This window comes from Paramisgurnus dabryanus, chromosome 11 (genome assembly GCF_030506205.2).
Source record: "Paramisgurnus dabryanus chromosome 11, PD_genome_1.1, whole genome shotgun sequence".
Lineage (NCBI taxonomy): Eukaryota > Metazoa > Chordata > Actinopteri > Cypriniformes > Cobitidae > Paramisgurnus > Paramisgurnus dabryanus.
In genome coordinates this window covers 39,882,865-39,906,142 of record NC_133347.1, presented here as the reverse complement: position 1 = coordinate 39,906,142, position 23,278 = coordinate 39,882,865, and the positions used below count along the sequence as shown (strand labels likewise).

At 40.3% G+C, this 23,278-nt stretch overlaps 2 long non-coding RNA genes across 2 annotated transcripts in view; one reads left to right on the top strand and one right to left on the bottom strand.

The window, feature by feature from the left end:
• Positions 1–23,278, bottom strand: part of LOC135765263 (uncharacterized) — a 612,169-nt gene that overhangs the window by 359,939 nt on the left and 228,952 nt on the right. The gene's annotated exons all lie outside the window — the stretch shown is intronic.
• LOC135765272 (uncharacterized) lies at positions 1,414–2,037 on the top strand. Its single transcript, XR_010540598.2, has 3 exons — positions 1,414–1,508; positions 1,597–1,658; positions 1,929–2,037. It is a non-coding gene; the product is annotated as an uncharacterized lncRNA (long non-coding RNA).

The following is a 23,278-nucleotide window of genomic DNA, read 5'->3' as shown; positions in this document are numbered from 1 at the left end:
CCTAACGGCTCGACCCACCCCCCTTTGAAGTTCAAGTAAATTTGATTAGATTTTCTTTATATCGCCAGAGAACAATTTGTTATTTTATAAAAAAAACTAAACAGCCCTCAAGTAATGTGTTATCTTATTTCCACGATGGTGTGTCTTTTCTGTCTGTGTTTGCGCATTTACAATTATCCAATTGAGTGCAGACATTTATATTTTACGGTTTGGCTTAATTCACTGTGCGCGCTCTCTGTCATGTATTGCGTCCAGAGCGCGCCTCTCTCACATAACTGAAAAGGTGACAGTGTTTTCAAAGTCCGTTGCTCCGTATACTTTCTTTTTTGCATAAACATCAACAGTCACGGATGTTACTGACAGAGAAGATGGCTGATTGAGTTTATCATGACGAAAGGTTAGCATTAGTGTTTCCCACACACATGTGTGCATTCTCTCCCTCTTTATAATGTGTACGCACACGTGTTTTGTAGTAACTCTGTGTAACAGTAACAGTGTATGCTGTCATATTTCTGAATTTGCACCGAATTGTCTGCACTCTTAGGCTACGCGATATACAATAAAAATCACATTTGAAATAAAAAAGCTCATAAACAACAAGACATGATGAGAAAAACAACAGCAGTAGGCCTTCAATGTAAATGTATGGTGATTTGTCAGATGATTATGAATCGCATTTATATATCAGGATTTCACTAGAGTTAAAGGAACAGCTGGTTGGATTAAACTCGAGGTGTGACTGGGTCGTGTTTACTCACTACTTTATAGTCTAGTCGTTTTATGTCTGACAACTGAACAGATATGTAAAAAAAACAGGATTATTCTCTCCAACAAATGCATCATTTAAAATTTGTTTATCATATAAATGTATTAACTAACATTGACAAACAATGAATGAGCAATATATATATATGTGTGTGTGTGTACATACATACATACATACATACATACATACATACCCAACCAACCCCCCCCCCCCCCCCAAGCTGTAAACCTAGGAGAAACACTGTTCTCTATCTTCTTCCTACCCACAACACTGCCACTCCTAACAGCAAGGGAAGGGTTTAGTCCAGGGTTAATATCTATTTAAGTAAAGCAAGAAATGTAAAAACAATTGTAAGAAAAGAAAGTAATTTAGTAAAAAAGTACAAATTGAACTGTGTACGTGTGAGTGACACAGACAAACTCAAGGTATGCAAGGACACTGTCCTTCGCACTTATAATGACATCCATGCTCAAACCCTGACTCTTCCACTGTTCAACTCCCAGTGTGTGGCACACTCAGAAAAACACGTGTTTTGGGAGGACACTGTGGTTTGAAAAGACCATCCATACTGCATAGAGGACATTTCCACCACAACTGCAAGACATTTACTGTATCTGTTTAACTTTTTATACACAGCAAAATCCAAATGCAAGCATCCCTTCTGGTCAATACTCCATTGCAGAGCTTGGTGACCACGCCCATGACTTGGAACCCAATGTGTCCTCTACAGACTTATTCAGAAGTGAGTTCTTGCTTGAATAAGCAATTCCTTGTAAATACTGGTGTCTTGCAAAGCACTGTGCCTTCATGTCCTGTGTTGTCTTCAACAGACACCGAATTGAGAGCAGTGACTCAGTCATCCAGTCCCACACCAAACAGCCCTGAGCATGAGGTTAGTGTGAATTCAGCTGTTTATTTTGGGATGTATGAATGTTTAGTTTCGTAAGGGGCATATTTATCAATTAATTGCAATTATTAATGCAGGTTTAGTCTGGAAATCTTTGTTTGGTACAAGTAGTCATCATTTAACATTGTGTTCCCTTGTCTACATCATTTTGAGTGTCATAAAAGGTTTTAGTGATGTTGATCCTCTTGGGTGAAATGGATACTGTACCAGTTAATGCCTGTTCATTTTTGCATTTTGCTGTTCTTTTATTTTTAGGTGCATTGTGTCAGAGGTCAATGTAACACTTCTTCTGCGAAAGAGGGGTTTGGAGAAATTCCTGTCCAGCACCAGGAGATTTCACCCCCTACGTTCTCAACAGATCTTAACAGTGGTCAGTAAATGTTGTTAACTTCTGGCAATGCATGGCATGCCTGAGGGTTTGCAGCATGAAAAGCATGTGGCAATATCAGGCCATTTTTAGATGATTATTTTGTGTCTTGACAGAATTTTGTCTGTTAGGGATGTGAGTTGAGTATGTTATGCCTATATTGGTTTTATGACTCAAGGAAAGCCAAGCACTGATTCTCCCTGTGTTCCCCTGTACAGAGACCGAATCGAGATCAGCATGTCAAAGATCTAGAGCCGCACCAAACAACTCTGCTTCTGAGGTGAGTCTGAATATACCTTTGTTTTGAAATTGACCAATGGTTAGAAGTAGGCAAGGCAAGTTTATTTGTATAGCACATTTCATACACGGAGGTAATTCAAAGTGCTTTACATAGAAATGAGAAAACAAAAAATCAAAGATACTTGAATTTGAAATATCAATTAAAAGAAAATAAATGTGATTTAAAATGTGTGAAAAAGAATAAAACGGAAAAAAAGTATAAAACAGTTAAAAATAAGAATAAAAACAAGAGAAATTAAAAGTGATGTTCCATGGAGCACAGTTTTCAGTGTTTAAGTAAACGTCTTTGCAGTTGTGGTGGAAATGTCCTCTATTCAGTATGGATGGTCTTTTCTTACCACAGTGTCCTCCCAACACACGTGTTTTTCTGAGTGTGCCACACACTGGGAGTTCAACAGTGGAAGAGTCAGGGTTTGAGCATGGATGTCATTATAAGTGTGAAGGACAGTGTCCTTGCATACCTTGAGTTTGTCTGTGTCACACACACACGTACATACATAATCTATACCTTTTTTCTAGGAAGAAGAGAATAATCAGTTTCTTCGCTCCTATCACTTAGTTTCCTGCGTTTCGCTAGTGGTTGTAATGTAGAAAATTGAGTCTTAGTCTTAAATTTAATTTACCCAAGTCTTGAATTTCTTACCTCCGTTCATTCCTGAAAAGCGCTGTCCGAAAAAATAAAATAGTAATTTATAATGCAGAAGAACTAACTTAATCAGTGGCGGAGGCAGAAAGTGTGTGATGGGTGGGTGTCTAAAAAGAAACGTTCCGCACTTTGTCATAATCCATGCAAATCGTGCCATAAGCTATATTTTAAGTGTTGTGATCTGACCGGATACTGTGGGTTTGGCGAGAAACAATCCTTAAATTTAGTTTTGTATAAGCAAAACTCTTTTTCAGGGTAATTTAACCAAATAAGGCCCTGTTTACATTAGAGCATTTGCGTTTTAAAACGGCATTTTAAAATGGAAACGATCCTCGTTTCTACTGGCATTTTAAAAAGAATCTTCATCCACACTATAAACGACCATAAACGCATGAAACATGACCAATCACGTAACTGGGCATGCGCATAAAAGTGTAAAATAACTTCTTACTCTAATAATAGCTTATCTGTGCGCATTTATGCAGCCTAGGGGTGTGCGATATTGACAAAAATTCATACCTGGATCCTTTGCCGGCAACTACACAGACACTATTTTTGTACCTATAAAAATGTGTTTGGGAAAGTCTTATATTGTTCTAGTTCCCCCTACAACATATAAATGTGATTAATAGGTTATTGTTGAGGTTATAAACCAAACACCAAGGTCTTTATGATTTTAAAAGGAAGCATTCAAGTGAACAGTACTAAACAGTAGCGAACTTGAAGCAAAAATTTCAGCAAATGCAAACTTCAATCAAACATTATAAGAGGTAAACACCAAATAAATTATCTTCCCTTAAGCCCGGAATACACTGCACGATTTTTGTCCTCTTATAAGATCATTACCTTATCACAATGTGCGGCATGTATCGTTTAAGCTCGGGTACAAGAGGCACATAGACTGTACGATGATGACACTGAAGCTTCGGCGGCAGCGTCACACGTTGCGCAACGTCACCAGCATGCGCTCGTGGTAAACAAATACCGGCGCGCAGGTCGTAGCAGCAAACGCACTGTGCGGTGATCATGCCGAATTTCTGACACTGTCAGAAAACTATCGTAGGCTGTCTTTGGACGCAAGACCGGGAAAACGGCCGTCTTTGAACCTCTCTCATTGTACGACATAGGACCACCGATGAAGAGCCACGATCACAGAAATCGCGACCATAGTTTCACGATGGCAATCTTTCGTCTGGGACAGCCAATAATCGTGCAGTGTATCCCAGGCTTTACCTGTCGCTGTTCATTGTGTAATTAATTCATAAAAATTAATATGACGTTAATTTTAAATAGAATGCGAGGTCCGTGCACGTCCTCCGCTAGCAACACAGAAATAGCAAAAAGCGCAAGCGGCTAAACAAGCATTAAATATAAATTTGACGTTGATTTTATTGTTTTTATTAATTTATATTTACAAAACTTATCAACAAAACATTGATTAAAATTAAGAGACAAATTATATGAAGTGAAATTCATTTTAAAGTAGCAAACAAAACTTAAAGCCCCACTGTGTAGGATCTACTCCCATCTAGCGGTAAAGCTCTATATGACAACCAACTGATTATTAGTTTCTAGCCCCCCCCATTCGGAACGCGTTTTAACTAGTACGGTGGCCCTGTCATGCCAAGGTTAACATGGCTTCCAGTAGCTAAAGCAAAATCAAAGAAAAAAAATGAACAATTTGCATTGTCCTTTGCCTGTGATCCGTCAAAGCACACAGATTTATGTTAAACATGTAAAAAGTCTGATTGTCATGATATGTCCGCTTAAAATCACATAAGTTACAAAAAGCAATCATAAACGTAGCTTAGACACTCCATTTTTCATCCACGCGAGGAAAAATATCACAGGGGCTGTTAAACTTGGTATTAAGATGTGTTTTCATCGATCAGATCACAAATGGACGAGAGAGAGACATTACGTTTACACTTGGTGTTTAAATCGGTCTCTTTTTGTCCATTTTCGACCGCTTCTCTTCAGATTACTGAGGAGATGGTCTGTGGACCAGTTCCTCTCCTGTCATTTACTCATGAGCTAGAGTAATGACGGGTTTAAATGGACGCGAACTAATATGTCAGAGTCCAATGCTTATGTTTAAGTAAACGTTACATGTCCGTGTATATGTAAGAGCTTTCTCTGATATTGGTAATAAGATCGCTCAACTTTCACACGCTTGTAAAATGAAACGAAAGACGCGCAGATCAGACGCTTTTATCAATGAAAGGCTAAAAATAGCGCTGTACACCGTGTGTTTGTGTTAGAGTTCAGAAAAGATGAAAAACATTTATCTCAGTACCTCAGATTACATAAATGGGCGGAGAGACGGCGTGTGGCTGTTCCAAGACATTAAACCACATGAACGTTTACACTAACAAGTGTTACGCATACCCATGCTATAGTTAGCCAAGGAACTATAAAACTTCAAGTTTACAACATAAACTGTATAGATGTAAACGAATATCCTGAATTACCTGTGGTGAAGATAGAAAGTAACTTGAGTCCAATGAGCCCCATCTTGGAAAACTAACTCCAATATTGACTTTGGTCTTGATGTTTTTCCTGTCGCGTTGTCGTTTAAAATCCCTGTTTCGCTTCCTTGGCGACTTGTTTTAATGTCCTCGAGAATAGTTCTTCAACAGGCTTTCAAAGCATTAGATCGCAGGTTTATCACGGCGTGCGGCCGAAGGATTCAGTCTAACGCAGGTCGCATATCCGGGCTGCATACGTCATCAAGCCTGGTTTATTTAAATTAACTGAGCATTACATTCGCAAGTCATAAGCATATTACATCAATTTACAATTAACTAAGAATAAATGTCAGCTTTATAATTGTTAATATTCTGAAATAAGACTGTCTTGATGACGTATACCGCCTACACATGCAACCTCCGTAGGCTTCAGCTCGCGGCCAGCTTGAGTGTGCTCTGAAAGCGCGAAAGGCGGAGCTTGAATTTCAGGAATGTCCCTCGTCGGCGAATGTATTTCAAAGATGGAGGCACAACATGGATTCAGCCAGAGAGCGCTACGGCGGTATGTATTTTAAATAGCAGATTCTACACTTACGAGAATACTTTCATTAGTGGGGTGGAAGTAATTACACATGAATGAGCACATACTTTTGGAAGAAAACATGGGTTTTTGCTAAGAATTAACTAAAAAAAGTACACACTGGAGCTTTAAATTAAACTCGAAAATTATGTCTGACCCATTACACTTCTCCCTTCATATTGGCCTTTATAACGCCCTATATGGCGTTTAAAATTACAGTCTATCCTTCGTAATAAGCTAACTAAATTTAAACAAAACATAAACAAAAATACAACAATATTCAGACCCAACAATACTCAAACATAAATATAAAACATTATCTAGAAGTATATATGTTAAAACAATATATAGCGTTTATAATAGCTGGTTGGTAGATGTTTACTATTTTTGGCAAAACCTCCGTTGCAAACCTCCATTTACCTGAATAAAAATAATTTTTACTTTGAAAATGATGCGTTGTCACATTAACATCAGCTGTTCGTTTACATAAGACCCCATCTACGTTCATTTACAATGCAGCGCAACGTCTGAGTTCTCAAACTAAAACAGGGCCTGCAGCGTTTGCGAACGAATACGAGGGTCGAAAACGGTGGTGTGGTGTAGTGTAAATGAAAGGCGTAACGTAGCAAAAGTAATGCGTTTTAAAGGATAAACGCATTTATGTAAACATAGCCTAAGTTAGTCCGTGGCTTACTTGAGCATTTGCCAGGTTTTGAAACATGGACCAGAAGCGAAAAAAAAAATCAACACTGCTTTATTGAAAATTAACTTAAACAGTCGGGCCGTCGAGTCACGAGCCACCAACAGCGTGTCAACTTTAGAGTTACACAATTTTATATTTTAGACTTTAATATTGCTCTCTGCTGCAATGCACTCGTACCTACTGTAATGCGCCCCTCCTTCAGCTCCTACCTCAAAGTTTGCCTTAATTGTTCTACATATACATTGCACAGGTTTTGTACAACTTTATTTAACACTATAGAGTTTATTTAATACCAACTAAATCTTTATGTAAGATATAATGTACTGCTAAACTAAAATTGTATATTGTTTGCCTTAATAAAGTGTGTAAATAAAACATACAGTGGTTAAATTAAAACTTATTACTACTTGTAATTTTTTAAAAAGCTTAATAAAATTTATCAATAATTTTCGCTGTATAACATGTTCTATCTATGATATACATTTTAGCTGTATTGCCCAGCCCTAATTTGGACACAGGTTCAGAAACTAGATGTGTTGTGTTTTTTTTAAATGCCAGATGAAGGTTTACTTTATTATTTAGAGGAATTGTCTTCCTTGCCATCATCACAATAGTTCCAAGTAGAAGCATATCTTTCTCTTATGTGTGTGCAGGAATTGAAATAGATATGCTTCCCTGTTATATCTCAAAAGAAACTTCTTTCTTACTTTTCATCTCTTCTGAAGGATTTGTAGAAAAGATTGTGTGAAAGTAAAACAGCAAAATGTTTTAATTCATGATAAAATTTGTGAATGTAAAGGTGTTTTATTTCATGTTTTGAATTGTTGTTTTCACAGTGTACAATCCATAAGCTGGTTTTTGAATTGGTAAGAGTTGACAAATGCTGGATATGCCATTCACCTATGACATCTATCAGATGGCAAGGTGTAAGATGCAAACGTAAGTGTGTTTTTTTAATGTGTTCTTTTAATTAATGCATTTCTCAGTATACCATAAGTATCTTAATTTCATGCCACATGTCAGTTCCAGGCTCACACCTATAAATCATAAAAACATTTTGCTTGAATGTTTTATCAGTTCAAACCATTGTGGTGGAAAACACTGTAGTGGCTGATACTATGACATACCACGCAAGTGAGTTTGCAAGCTGAAATTGCCAGACCATTTTGAAATCATATAAATTGTTCAGTAGCTTATTTATTTATTGTTATTTATTTGAACGGTTTACATTTGAATATTATATTCAAGTTCAGGGTTTTGGAAAGTTTTATAGTTCAAGGTACTTTAAAATATGCACTATGTGGTCTGCTCCTGAAATAAACATTCAGAAAGATGTAATGCATTATTTTTGTTAATATGATTTTTAACATATATACAGTCTCTTTAATGGAATGATCAAGTATTTTCAATAGTCTAGTCTTTATTAGGCAAAAAAAACAAATCGCAATATGTATTGAATCGGCACACAATTATCAGGATCGTATTTAATCGGTAAATTAGTGAATCGTCCCAGCCCTACTACTAATGTGTCTGTCTTTACAATAACAATGTTTTATAATCAGATTCTCAAATCTCTTGATTGTTAGGACGATGCCATATATATATATATATATATATATATATATATATATATATATATATATATATATATATATATATATATATATATATATATATATATTATTTGTAAGTTTAAATCTGTTTGTATCTGTCTGGAAATCCCATCAGAATGCACCAGTTTGAACAGTCATTTTCCAAAAAATTCCGCTTTTTTCTGAACTCACTTCATGCTTAAGTTTTTTAGTTCACTTTATGGTTATGTTTAGTGGCGTTCGTGATGTGTGGGATCACTACATCATTTTTTTGACATTAAATGGGTAATGTAAAAGCTCTGCCACTCTAGTGAATTCTACCTTAATGGTTACAACCTGTGTTAATTCTTCTAAATGGGAAATGTTAGCCATCACTCAAACTGCATTTGTACTGAACTGTTACATTTCTTGATTTTGAATGTTTCAAGTGTGAAGCTGTTTGCATGTAACAAGAAAATGAGTATTGGTCAGCATGGAAAACTGATCATATGTTGTCTAATGCTGTGGTTTGCTTAATTTTGTCTGTCAAGAATGCTCTGGTGTGTGGCATAAAATCTGCCTCCAAAAATCCTCAGAAGACTGGGATATAACAGATGTAAGTGTACATCGAAGTATAATATGCTTAATATCAGTATGATGGCTCTTAGCAGTTTGTTTTTGACATCCGTCCTTTCCATGTGTAATTCTGTTTTGTTTTAAAGTATGCTGTATTTATTTAATTAATTAATTTAATGTTCTTTACAGGATGATGTCTCATCTGATGATGAGTACATCCCAGGATCTGTATCGGATTCAGAAAGCTCAGGGACAGAGTTGAGTGTTGAGTTGCCTACACCATCCAAAAAGGCCCATACCACTAATAAGCCGGATTTAGGCGTTACTGTTGCTGAACAAGAACAGACCTTAGATATACAGGACAACTGTAAGAATATCCTGATGGATCTAGAAACTACTGGTGATCTCCAAAGTGACCCAGAATCAGAAAGCTCAGAGTCATACCAGCAGTGTAGTGAAAAGGGTACTGTGGATATTCTTGGCCAAAGTAAATCCCCAACCAAATCGGCAAAATTACTTAAAAGCCAAGTCAATTATTGTTTTGTATGTGGAAAACCTCAAACAAAATTTGCTCGTCATCTCGAGAGGCATGTAAATGAAAATGCTGAAATCGCTCAGGCACTCCAGTTCCCGAAATCATCAAAGGACAGAAAGGTTCTTCTTGAGAAATTCCGAAACCTTGGCAACTTCAAGCATAACTCAATTGTTAAAACCACGGGATCAGGCTGTCTTAAAGTGAAAAGGAGTTCCAAACAGAGCAGCAGCCCTGAGACGTATGATTACTGCTTGTACTGTAAGGGAATGTTATCCAGAAAAGAACTTTCTCGACATATGAAAAGATGTGCTCTAAGACCAGAGAATAATGGTGAAGATGGACCTGAGTTGAGAGGGAGAGTCTTTGGTATAGCATCTGCTCAATCCACAATGTCCCAGCCAATTTCAAGTGAACTTTGGTCAGTGCTGGGCAAAATGCACAAGGATGACGTGTCCACTGCAATAAGGAATGACCATTATCTCATGCAGTTTGCACAGTCCCTCTTTAATAAACATGGGAGTGACAGATCAAAGCATGAGTATATAAGACAAAAAGTAAGGGAACTTGGGAGATTACTTGTAACTTTGCGCCACACAACAAGAATCCATAACATGGAAGAGGCAATAAAACCCGGCAACTTCTTTATTCTTACTAGTGCTGTCAAGAAAGTTTCGGGTTTTGATAACGAAAAAAACACATTCAAAGCCCCAAGTTTGGCCCTAAAAATTGGGCATTCTCTCAGAAAGATAAGTGACCTCATCATGTGTCGTGCTCTCATGGAAGAGGACCAAGGGGTGATCGATTCCATCAGGAGGTTTCATACACTTCATGAAACAAAGTGGTCTGAATTAGTTTCCCATTCTGCCCTATCAAACCTTAGTGAGGCAAAATACAACAAGAGCTCCAGGCTTCCACTGGCCAAAGACGTTCAGAAGCTACAGTTATATCTTGGTCAGCAAGTGGAATTGACTAGGGAGAAACTAGCCAGTAACCCAACAGCAGGCACTTATGCAGCACTAGCAAAGGTGACACTCTGTCAAGTAATTTTGTTTAATAGGAGGAGGGAAGGTGAAGTGGCACGGATGACTGTAAAAAATTTTCAAGATCGTGACATGTCCCAGCTAAACGATGACATAAGCACTGGGCTTACAGAAGTTGAAAAGAGACTTTGCAAACAATTCGCCAGAGTGGAACTGAAAGGGAAAAAAAGACGAAAGGTTGCTGTGATCCTGACTCCTGATATGACTGCTAACCTGTCACTTCTCATTAGTAAGAGGAAAGAGTGTGGAGTAACTGAAAACAACAATTACCTCTTCGCGATTCCTTGTAGTGATGGTCACTACAGAGGGCAGTTTGGTCAATTTGCAGATGCTTGTGGAGCCGAAGATCCTCAAAACCTCCGATCAACTAACCTTCGCAAACAGATCGCCACAATAAGCCAAGTCATGAACTTGAAAGATAATGAACTGGACCAACTGGCCGATTTTCTCGGCCATGACATTAGGGTGCATAGGGAGTACTATCGACTGCCCCAATCAACAATTCAGCTGGCTAAGATCTCAAAGCTGCTTATGGCTATGGAAAAGGGAAGTGTGAAGGATATTCAGGGAAAATCTCTGGATGAAATTGGTGGTATGCATCATTTACATGTTGTTAAATCTGCTTGGTGTATGTGTATATAGTTGGTGTAATAACATTTGATAACATTTTTACAATGTCAATTAATAGATGATGTAGACAATATGGATACCGGATCACAGCAACTCCCTAATGTTTCCACATCGCAAGGTACTGTTAAAATAGAATACCACAATTTCAGTAGCCTTGGGAGCCTGTGTTGTGAATTTTGCAGTTGTATTGGTGAAATGGGTGGAATATGCCTTTTTTATACATTTAGAAAACGGCTACATGTCTCTTTGTTTTTAGACAATGAAGAAATGTTGGCTTCTGTGACTCTTGGATCACCTCACCTCTCTGAGACTGCAGCTCAAGGTATAATCACAATTTCCAACATATCACATGTAATGAGCTGGGATCTATGGGTTCCTTAGAGTATATAAAAAATGTTTTAGTCAGAAGTTAGTCCAGTAGTACAATGGTTAGAAACTTTGTTAGAGGCTTAACTTTTTGTCATCTCTCTTTATTGTGACTAGGGATGGAACGGTATTGAATGGTATTAAAATTTCATATCACGGTTATAGTGCCCAAAAATACCACAGTTATCAGTATTACCACGGCGTTGTTAAAATGAGATGAAAATGTTTCAAAAGAACAGATGCACACACTAAAAACATTTTAACAAGTTTTAAATGTCAATAGCCCAATAACCCATTATAACAAGGGACACGGTCTCTCGTTTCATTAATGCCACTTGCGTCTCTGTTTTTGATTTGTATTGAAAATGAAATCAGACTTTACTATTAGTACTATAATTATTACTATAACTTGTTATGATCTTGTCTGGGCCATTGTTTTGTACACTGTAGAAAATGCATTAAAATACGCAGGTTAGATTATCTCTATTCAGTATGTCCCTGTAATTATTTATGTGGTAAAGAAAATCTGTGTAATAAGTGCACAATGACTATACATTATTATCCTTTATACCACGGGTCTGTTGAATGCTGCATTCTGATTGGCTGAGAAATGTTCTATGGGTGTTGATTATTTTTCTGTAAACCACACACCTAACTTGTCAAATGTCTAAAAAATAGGCACCAGAGTAGGGCTGAACGATGTGAGGAAAAGTTGCGATGTGCGATGACATTGTTTAATGTTGCGATGACGATGTGAGTTGCGATAATTTTTTTTTTCATGTTTTAGGGGCCATTCACATGTCGCGCCTAAAAACACGTGGAAAACACTAGACACGTAGGTTATTGTCACATGACCTGCACGCTGCGCTTGTGTCATTCTGAAAAGTTAAATTTTTTTTGAAATACCTGGAAAAACGAGCGTGTCGCGACCGCGGCACTTCCAGAGCACACATACATTTAAAATAATGAACTTGAGCGTGCAATAGACGCAATATGAGAATCACCGCTTCCACAGTACCTGTGTTTGCAGCTTCATCTCTCCTAAATCCAAAATAATTCCATGATATAGCTGAAGTGCTGTTCATTTTCACCACAAGGTCTTCGTCTGACAACACATTTTCCTCACTTTTCTCTCCTTCCTCTGCCATCGTTTTTGCTAACAGGCACAGCGTCGCAACTGACACCTCACAAATCATGAGCGTAGCTGACTTGGGGGTTCCCCTGATTGGCCTAGTAGCATGAACGCGCAAACCATCGCTGCGTCCGAAACCGCCTACTTCCATACTATATAGTAGGCAAAGTAGTGCTTTTTGCATACTATATAGTATGGTAGTAGGCGATTTCGGACGCAGCACATGTCTTCAGGACTAAACGTGATCGGTCAAACGTTTATTACATGTGTGGCCGTGTAAACCTTCACACTATGACAAAGACTCCAGCACAGCCATACATCTAACAGGGGTTCTTTATTTCCGACTGAGTTAAGAGAAAACACAGCATTAAATGACTGTGAAATTTCCCCCTGTGTAGTATATTATAATAAACCAAGTTTACAAGAAATATAAAAAGAGATCAAATTACCACAAGCTCCATATACACTGTAAATATTTGGTTACAATGGCCTATTCAGTTTAAAGAAAAATAAATTAAACAAATAAAACAGTAGCCCAACTATTGAACACTCCCTTTGGGTGAAATTCGGCTGATTAGAAAGGGTTAATACACATTTCTCCTTAAATCACATTCCTTCTCAAGATCATAAAGATCCCAAATCAACAGAGAAAATAAATCAAAACAAACAAAAATAGCCCTGTATGAAATGTACCCCTACAAAACAACGGTAGTGGCTTTTGGATGCTATTCTGTAATATAGACAAAACACAGAAACATTCATTGTACATAAACATTGGCCACTTAACTCAATAAATCTGAACTGAATCCAGTTTACACCTCATTAATCATTTATACAGTGTCAATCATTGTAACAAAATGTTCATATTTAGCCTATTAACAAATTATATTTATTGCTGACATAATATAAACATTACAAAATGTTTCTCTCTCTTCTTCAAATGCACAATAACATTTATAATATGAAACAAAATAAATGAACTCACTCTGTGACACGCTGTAACATGAAACGAGGCGCTGACACACTAGTATCTGTTCTCCCCTCTAATATAATTCAGTCAAAGAGAAAGTGGATTGTTATTTTCCACAAAGTCCCAATTATTATAACAGAACATGCAACTTAAAATAAACTCTTTAGATAAACACTCACGCTCAATCTCCACCACATTAGATATGTGTATATCCACGTGGAAATATCTTGCAGACAGACAGCAAATACGTGATGCACAAGATGGTAAGCAAAACACAAGCAGGACTTTCCTCCTTTCCTTAAGAAAGGCTGATGTTTGCTTTTAATCTTACACACAACTGCTCATGTGCTCAGCTACAGACAGCTATGAACAAGCACAATACACACATGTAGTACACTCTTCCTCTGTGTGCACTCTACTATGCATCACATAAACACGAGTGCCCCCTAGTGGCGGGTAGGTATGAATAGAGCATATTATGCCCCGGTTACACTCTCCCCTGCCATAAGTCAACGTCCTCGTGGACTTCTCTTTTAACTGTCCATAGCTTCTTTCAGTTTTTCAGATGTGTACATTACCATTCCTGCTAATACTTGAGACAAAACATCAGGGCTAAATGATACAGCATTACAAACTGGCTGAGGCAAATTATACAAGTTACTATGTTTGCCTGCTGTCTTTCTTTGAGACCGGCGTGGCGCAGGTGTAGGTGCTCTTTTCAGAGCCGGAACAGGATGTTCCACACCAGCATCTGGAACAGAGTCTATCTGTACTGCATTTGGATCACTGTTTCCTTCATCTATGCTCCTCTCTAGCATATTCGGTGTCTCATCAACTTGCCCACATCCTTCAAGCTCAGGTGCTATCAAGGCCTTTGCCCGTGGACAGGACTGTTCTACACTTCCCTCCACTAAAGGCACTGACTGCACTTTGGGTTGCCATATCTCCTCGACAACTACACACTCAACATCTGAAGGCACTGCTGATGTCTTGGCTAGTGGAACAACATTTTCGTTCACAGGACGTACCCTGCTACGAGGAGCTGGCACAGGAGTTCGCATGGGAGTCGGCAGAGGGCAAGGCCGAATATCTGCACGGTGTATACGTCTTGGGGCACCCCCTTCAATTGGTTCCACCACAAATGTGGTTCCTTGTACATCTTTTACCACATGAACCTCAGGTGCCCAAGCGTCTTGGATCTTATTTCTACCGGAAGGACGGTGCCTTAAATAGACATTTTGTCCAATAGCAATCTCAGGACAATACACATCATTCTCATGTCTCAAAGTTCGCTCTGCTGCCTTTTTCTCTGCATACTCTCGGGCTCTGGCATGGGCATTCTGGAGCCGCTCTTTGTGAATGGACAACCAGTTAGACTCAGGGTCCTTGTCAGGCTCTCGCCCCAACAATGCATCAACTGGAAGAAATGGTTGCGTTCCAAACAGCATGAAATACGGGGAATATCCCGTCGAGGAATGGGGAGTTACGTTGTAGGCGTACACCAATTCTGGCAGGTGCTCTGGCCACTTACGCTTCTTGTCGGGGGGTAGAGAGCGCAGGAGGTCATGTATCGTGCGATTAAATCGCTCGCATTGGGGGTTCCCCTGCGGGTGATACGGAGTAGTTCTTGACTTCCGTACCCCGTACAATCTGCACAGTTCAGCCATGACCGCACTCTCAAAGTTTCTCCCCTGGTCCGAGTGCAATCTCTGCGGCACTCCATATTTGAGAAACCACTCTTTCAGGAGGATCTTGGCGGTAGTTTCAGCCTTCTGGTCTCGTGTAGGAAACGCCTGGCTGAACTTGGTGAAAACGTCTGTCACCACCAGCACGTTTTCCCGACCATCAGTGGCAGGTTCCAGAGTGGTGAAATCAACAGCGACCACTTCCAGCGGTCGAGTAGCTAGAAAGGGAGTCCAAGCTGGACGAATCTTCGGTTGAGGCATCTTAGAAAGCACACAACGGTGACAATTTTTTACCCAGGTTTCTACAGCGTCGTGCATCCCTGGCCAATAGCACCTTGGCTTGAGCAATCCCAAGGTTCTCTCAATGCCTTGGTGCCCCATATTGTCATGGACACTCTGTAGCACCTGCTCAACCAAGCACGCAGGAATTAACATCTGCTGGCACTCACCTAGAGACGCATCATCAACTACTCGATACAACAATCCCTCATGTTCTTTAATTTTCCCCCACTGTTTGAGCAGTGACTGCACTTGCCTAGGCAAACCCCGTTTCTCCCGAACAGAAGGCTTTCTTTTTGCTTGCCAAAAACGTTTCAAGACACTTAAGGACGGATCTGTCTCCTGAAAATGACAGAGCTCTTCCCTAGTATACCCCGGAAACGTTGGTGTGTTTCCAAGACCCTGCTCTGAGCTTATTTCCCTTTCTGTCAGCCCAGCCGGAGCAGATCTGGACTCCGCAAGATCAAGCTCAACAGCCGTTCCTACATGCAGTGCATTACAAATAGCCACGCAATCATCGTACTCTGCATCTTCAGTCTCTACTTCCTTGTCTTCCAGTCCTGGCCTACGAGAGAGAGCATCAGCCGCTGTGTTACAGCGCCCTGGCCGGTACAGCACCTTAAAACTAAACACAGCCAGCTGTGCCACCCAACGTTGCTCCACTGCACCTAACTTAGCAGTATTAAGGTGACAGAGTGGGTTGTTATCAGTAAGGATGGTGAACTGAGACCCCAACAGATAACCCCTGAACTTCTCTACTACAGCCCACTTCAACGCCAAGAGTTCTAGTTTCCGGCTGCTATAGTTGCGATCGTTGCGTTCGGCACCTCTCAACCTTCGACTAGCGTAGGCTATTACTGTCTTTTTCCCTCCCTGATACTGGTATAAGACAGCACCCAGCCCCCAATTACTGGCATCTGTCTCCAGCACAAACGGGAGTGTGAAGTCGGCATACCCCAGATTTGGAGCACGAGTCAGTTCTCCCTTCAGGTGCTCAAATGCTTGCTGGCATTCAGATGACCAAAGGCCCTGGAATAGCTCCTTACTCTGGGATCCCCTACCTTTTGCAGTGCACTCGTTCACGATATCGTGCAAAGGTCCTGCCACCTTGGAGAAGCCTGCAATAAACCTGCGGTAATAACTGCAGAACCCCAAAAAGGATCGCAGTTCCTTGACCGTATTAGGCACTGGCCACTGCACCACAGCACTCACCTTGTCAGGATCAGGGCCTATGCCTTGGGCTGATACAAGGTGCCCTAGAAACCTGACCTCAGGTTGGAGAAAGTGACACTTTTCCACCTTGATCTTTAATCCAGCCTCTCTCAACCGTCGAAACACCGTCTCAAGCCTGGTTAGGTGACTCTCGAATGTATCTGAATATACCAACAGGTCATCCAAATAAACCAAGACTATTTGAAAGACTAGCTCGCCCATTACGGCCTGCATGAGTCTCTGAAATGTCGCCGGCGCATTGCAAAGACCGAACGGCATCCGTAAGTACTCATACAGACCGAATGGGGTGACAAACGCGGTTTTGTGCCTATCCTTCTCGTGAACTGCTACCTGGTGATAGCCGCTCGCAAGGTCTATGGTCGAAAAGACTTGTGCTCTACACAGTGCGTCTAGGCTCTCTTCGATTCTTGGCAGGGGAAATGCGTCACGTTGAGTCTTTGCATTCAGCCTCCGGTAGTCTACGCACAGGCGCAGACTCCCATCAGACTTCCGGACCAGTACCACCGGTGAGGCGTATGAGCTTGAACTTTCTCTGATGACTCCCTTTTTAAGCAGACCAGAAATATGTTCCCTCACCTCTTCAAACTGATTTGGAGGTATACGTCTGTACACTTGAGTGACGGGAGTGTCATCAGTCACAGGGATCTCATGTTTTACCAAATCAGTGTACCCAAGATCATTGTCGGACATAGCAAACACATCTGCGTATTGCCTCAGCAATGCTCGTAACTCGACCTGTTGCGCTGGAGTTCCCCCCATTTGCACACGATCTACAGGACACGGTAGGTCACCATCACCTTGATCCTCTGTCATTGATCTTACATGGACCGTGACCTCCTCATGATCATCAGAAACTCGCTGAAATTCCACCTTACAAGAATTACTTTCAACCTTGTGACCCTGTGATAGTACCCCTAACCTTGTTTTGGGAGGCAGCCAAACATCCTCTGATGCTAGATTCAACACCTGTACAGGGAAAACACATTTACTAGAAGATACTGCTGTAGGTACTAAGACCAACCCCCCTGGAAGTGGCACTGACCCCGGCTCAAATATCATAACACCATTGGCATGGGGTGGCTCTTTATGCACCCGGACCTGGATTGTAGTAACTGAGGCTGCAGGTATAAGTGTTTTGGATTTTCCAGCCACTCGGACTGTAGAGGTTGGCCCAATCAGTGCTGCCTCGTGCACCTTAGTAAAAGCCACTCGCCAATCTGGGTCTAGTGTCCCCCCCAGTGCATTGTCGAACTCAGCTAAAATCAGCTGCTTGCAACGCTGGGCAATGTTCATGCCAATAATGCCTGGAGGTGAATTATCAGCTTCCCCACCATTCTGATCTCGGACTATCAAAAAACCACACCCTGGTATTGTTACTCCCATTACCTGAATATCCAACTCAACATAACCTAAATACGGGAGCGGTAATTTGTTTGCAGCTGTAATCTTGAGCCATTTCATGGTGCTATGCATATCTTTATCCCCCCCATGTAGCTTCCCTCTGAAAAAGCTTTCTGCCAGTGTGCTCACATTGCTGCCTGTGTCTAAAAGACACTTCACTGCTACCCCCCCTATGTTAATTGTAACTACAGGGCATTCGCCCACAGCGCGTTCCAAAAAACGCTCTTTTGTCAAAGGACTGGTAGTTGAGCCATGGTGGGCCCCTCTCATTGCTTGGCTCAACACAACGGAGGGACCCCATTTCCCGGCACAAGAGTTTCGGCTGGGGCCGTCACCTGGCTTTCCTGATTACTTTGAGAGGTGCACTGACGGGCTATATGTCCCACCCCTTCACACCTCAAGCAAATGGGTTGACCGTCTCTGGTATATCTAGGCTTAAGCTTAGGTCTTTGAGGTCTTTCAGAGGAAGAGCTGCTTCTTTGAGTGGTAAGGTTACGGACAGCGTTAGTAAGCTCACTGATAGCTTTGCCTTGTTGCGCCACTACTGTCACAACCTCCTTTAATACAGTGTGCAAGTCTTCTGAAGGAGACGTGGCCATTTTTGTAGAACCCGCACCCCCCTCAATGCCCACTAAGTAGTGACTTTTGGCAGTACTCGCCTTACGAGGTGGTTGTTCTTCTGCGCACCACATTAATGCCTCTTCCCTAACCTCAAACAGTGTTGCACGGGGCCGGTCACGCACTAACTTACGCAGTTCTCTTCGAAGCGTGGAGTCTCCTACCCCCTCAATAAATTGATCCCTCAGTGTTAACTGCACATCAGGAACTGCTTTTGACGACTGTTGTAGCGCAGCGTTCAGCATTGTTGACAAGGCATGTGAATACTCGCGGAGGTCCTCCCCTTCCAACTGTTTCCGTGAATAGAAGGCATGTAACAGTTGAGGAGTTGTCCGTTTCTCACGAAAAGCATCTCTTAAACAAACAAACAGATCTCGAGGCGCCGCATCATCTCCCCCCAAACACAATTTGACCTCATCAAGTGCTGACCCCCTTAAGTGTGACAAAATAAAGTCTACTTGGTCTTCACGACTCAATCCCCTTACACGAATTACTCGTTCGAGTTCCTCAATAAACTCATCGATGGTCTGACAGTCTTTAGAAGAGTCACCACAGTAAGGAACAATTTGTCGTTCTCTAGGGATATAGACATAAGACCTAGTATTGACAGTGTTAAAACTAGCCAGTGTCGACATCACTTCATCCTGTCTCTTTCCCAAATCCTGAATTTGAGACTGGAGCTGTAGCAAAGGGTTAACTCTCTCGTCGTCACTCACCCGGGAAGCAGCACCAAGTCCTTGGCTGTCCTCTCCCTGTGCCTGTGCTTGCTCAGTATCTTCAGCTTCCATGGCTCTATATGGCAGATGTCAATGGCTTCAGTCTCTACAAAATCACACACTAACACAGTCCCATGCAGACTTCCCAGTCAAGTTGATCCTGAAGCGTTGACACTTGAACTCTCCGCCGTCCTTCCTGGATCAGCACATAGCTCGCTGTTGACTCTCGGTGACAAACATCCAGCCTCGACCACTACCGTTGTTTACCCCACTTATAGTAATAAGAATAAAAAATAATAATAAACAAAACCTCTGCACAAAAGGAAACCCACAGTAAGTAACTAATAACCCCACTCCTGGTACCAAAAGATGTGGCCGTGTAAACCTTCACACTATGACAAAGACTCCAGCACAGCCATACATCTAACAGGGGTTCTTTATTTCCGACTGAGTTAAGAGAAAACACAGCATTAAATGACTGTGAAATTTCCCCCTGTGTAGTATATTATAATAAACCAAGTTTACAAGAAATATAAAAAGAGATCAAATTACCACAAGCTCCATATACACTGTAAATATTTGGTTACAATGGCCTATTCAGTTTAAAGAAAAATAAATTAAACAAATAAAACAGTAGCCCAACTATTGAACACTCCCTTTGGGTGAAATTCGGCTGATTAGAAAGGGTTAATACACATTTCTCCTTAAATCACATTCCTTCTCAAGATCATAAAGATCCCAAATCAACAGAGAAAATAAATCAAAACAAACAAAAATAGCCCTGTATGAAATGTACCCCTACAAAACAACGGTAGTGGCTTTTGGATGCTATTCTGTAATATAGACAAAACACAGAAACATTCATTGTACATAAACATTGGCCACTTAACTCAATAAATCTGAACTGAATCCAGTTTACACCTCATTAATCATTTATACAGTGTCAATCATTGTAACAAAATGTTCATATTTAGCCTATTAACAAATTATATTTATTGCTGACATAATATAAACATTACAAAATGTTTCTCTCTCTTCTTCAAATGCACAATAACATTTATAATATGAAACAAAATAAATGAACTCACTCTGTGACACGCTGTAACATGAAACGAGGCGCTGACACACTAGTATCTGTTCTCCCCTCTAATATAATTCAGTCAAAGAGAAAGTGGATTGTTATTTTCCACAAAGTCCCAATTATTATAACAGAACATGCAACTTAAAATAAACTCTTTAGATAAACACTCACGCTCAATCTCCACCACATTAGATATGTGTATATCCACGTGGAAATATCTTGCAGACAGACAGCAAATACGTGATGCACAAGATGGTAAGCAAAACACAAGCAGGACTTTCCTCCTTTCCTTAAGAAAGGCTGATGTTTGCTTTTAATCTTACACACAACTGCTCATGTGCTCAGCTACAGACAGCTATGAACAAGCACAATACACACATGTAGTACACTCTTCCTCTGTGTGCACTCTACTATGCATCACATAAACACGAGTGCCCCCTAGTGGCGGGTAGGTATGAATAGAGCATATTATGCCCCGGTTACACATGCGCTTACTGTTTTCCCTTCATTCATTGCGTCAAGGCTGTCTGTTGCGATGTGTTCATCGCGTGAATTCATATCGCGATGACGATGAAAATTCGATGTGTCATTCAGCCCTACACCAGAGCAATGTTTGTGGTAACCGTGGTATAAGCGGAATAATTGACTCCGGTCCTTTGAATTATTTGAAAATAATGCACACCTGCGGTGTAACGGATTACCACCTTGGTGTGCATTATTTTCTTATAATTCAATAGCCCGTCGTCAATTATTCCTTACTTAACTGTCACCCTAGTCTTGTCTGAACTTGTTAGTTCGTCTTTTGCTCAAAGCCAGTTTCTACAAACTTTTCTTTGTGGAAGATTCATGTTATTATTTCCCAGATGTAGTTTTAGTATTGAGGTCAAAGTCCACTTGCCTTGCATTTGCAGATTTGAAGTGTTTGCCCCTATAGCAACGACTTTGCATGTTTTACAAACAGGGTGATCATACTCTTAAGTTTCCCTACAAACAGCCAAAATATGACCACACCTCAGATTTGGTCCTTTTAGAAGGCTGAAATCTCCTGGTGCTGTGACTTCCTTCTGCCATTTCTTCACATTCAAAAAACAATGTTTCGCACTGCTTCTGCATTAGACCGATGCTGGCTGGATAGGATTTACTGCAAGTTTTCAAAATCATGATAATCATACACCGTTTTTATGATCAATTTTAAACGATACTAACCTTCAGTACCTTTTACTATGGTTATGGTGAACCCGGTAATCACTCCATCTCTAATTGTGATGCATATGCTTTGTGGCTAGTATTTTGATGTGTTCAGTAGTTTGCATGATCATTTTAAAACAACAGGGAAGACTTGGCCTGTGTTAAATCTACATAATTTCCTAGTACAATTATCACTCAAGGTATTGTTGCTCATATTCACAACTTTGCCATGAGTATAGTTATTATAATAGAATTGGCTCTCTGCAGTTTAACATGCATCCCCTCCATGCGCATGGTGTTTGACTGGTAGGCAGACAGGGTCTTTAAAGGGACACTTCACCCGTTTGCATTAAGCTTTGTATAGTTAGAACCCCAGTCATGTTTTTGAATGGTCATGCATCATTTCCTCAGTCTCCGCTGAGACAGGAGAAATACAGATTTCAGTGTTGCAATTCCTTCTTTCAATGATGTAAAAATCATCATTTTGCATCATTGAAAGAAGAAAGTCCAATATCTTTGTTGAGGGAGTGAGACTACAAACACCCATTTTCTCTGTCAAATAGGCACCCAATTCTAAATGTATGTTACATTTCGACTACAAATATGACACTTTCAATAAAGATAAATGTTTCTACAGGTGAAATGCCCCTTTAAGCCCATACATTTATACTGTGTATAAATATTTTTTTTAGATGACCAGGGGAGCGCTGCCTGTGTAGCTTCTGGTTCACCTCATCTCCCTGACTCAGTTACTCAAGGTATTAAATGCGGTGCCATGTCCTTCACTCTTAAAATGAATGTGTTAAAATAACACATTTTGTGTCTAGTTAAGGACAACACATCTAATGTGTTGTCTTTAACTTAACACATCTCTGTGTTATTTTTGGAACAACACACTTTGTGTTGTTTAAACACATCTTGTGTTGTCCCTTTAATTTATTTGAACTCAAAATCAACATGGAATGACATAATGTGTTACTTGCTAATGTGCAGTCAACACTAAAATTATGTTTGGTTAGACATATAAAGCATATAAAGAAGCTGGATGTATTTTGTTTTTAACAAGCAGTGTGATGAAATTTCATGTTAATGAAAACAATCAAACTTGATTTTTAGCAGATCTAAAGTCAATGTATTATAACACACATTTTTTCTACACAAAATTGTTCCAGGTTGTTTGGCATTTTTCAACAGCAACATCCCTACCTGCAAGTAGCCTACATCTCACATGATCTTTTCTTTTTAATCTTTTTTTTAATTGTTCAGGTTCCCGTGTTTCAAGGCGGTGTGTGAAGAGACCATGGTCTGAGGAGGAGATACATGCTGTGATGAAACACATGAGACCTTTTATTGAAAACGGCGTGACTGTCAACAATGAGCAGTGCCTGAAGTGCAAGGAAAAAGAACAACCCATCTTGGACACAAGATCCATTCAAAACATTAGGGATTTTGTGCGCAACAGAGGTTTGGCCTTTAAGAGGCATTCAAATGCTAAACATTAAATGGACAGATTGAGCCTT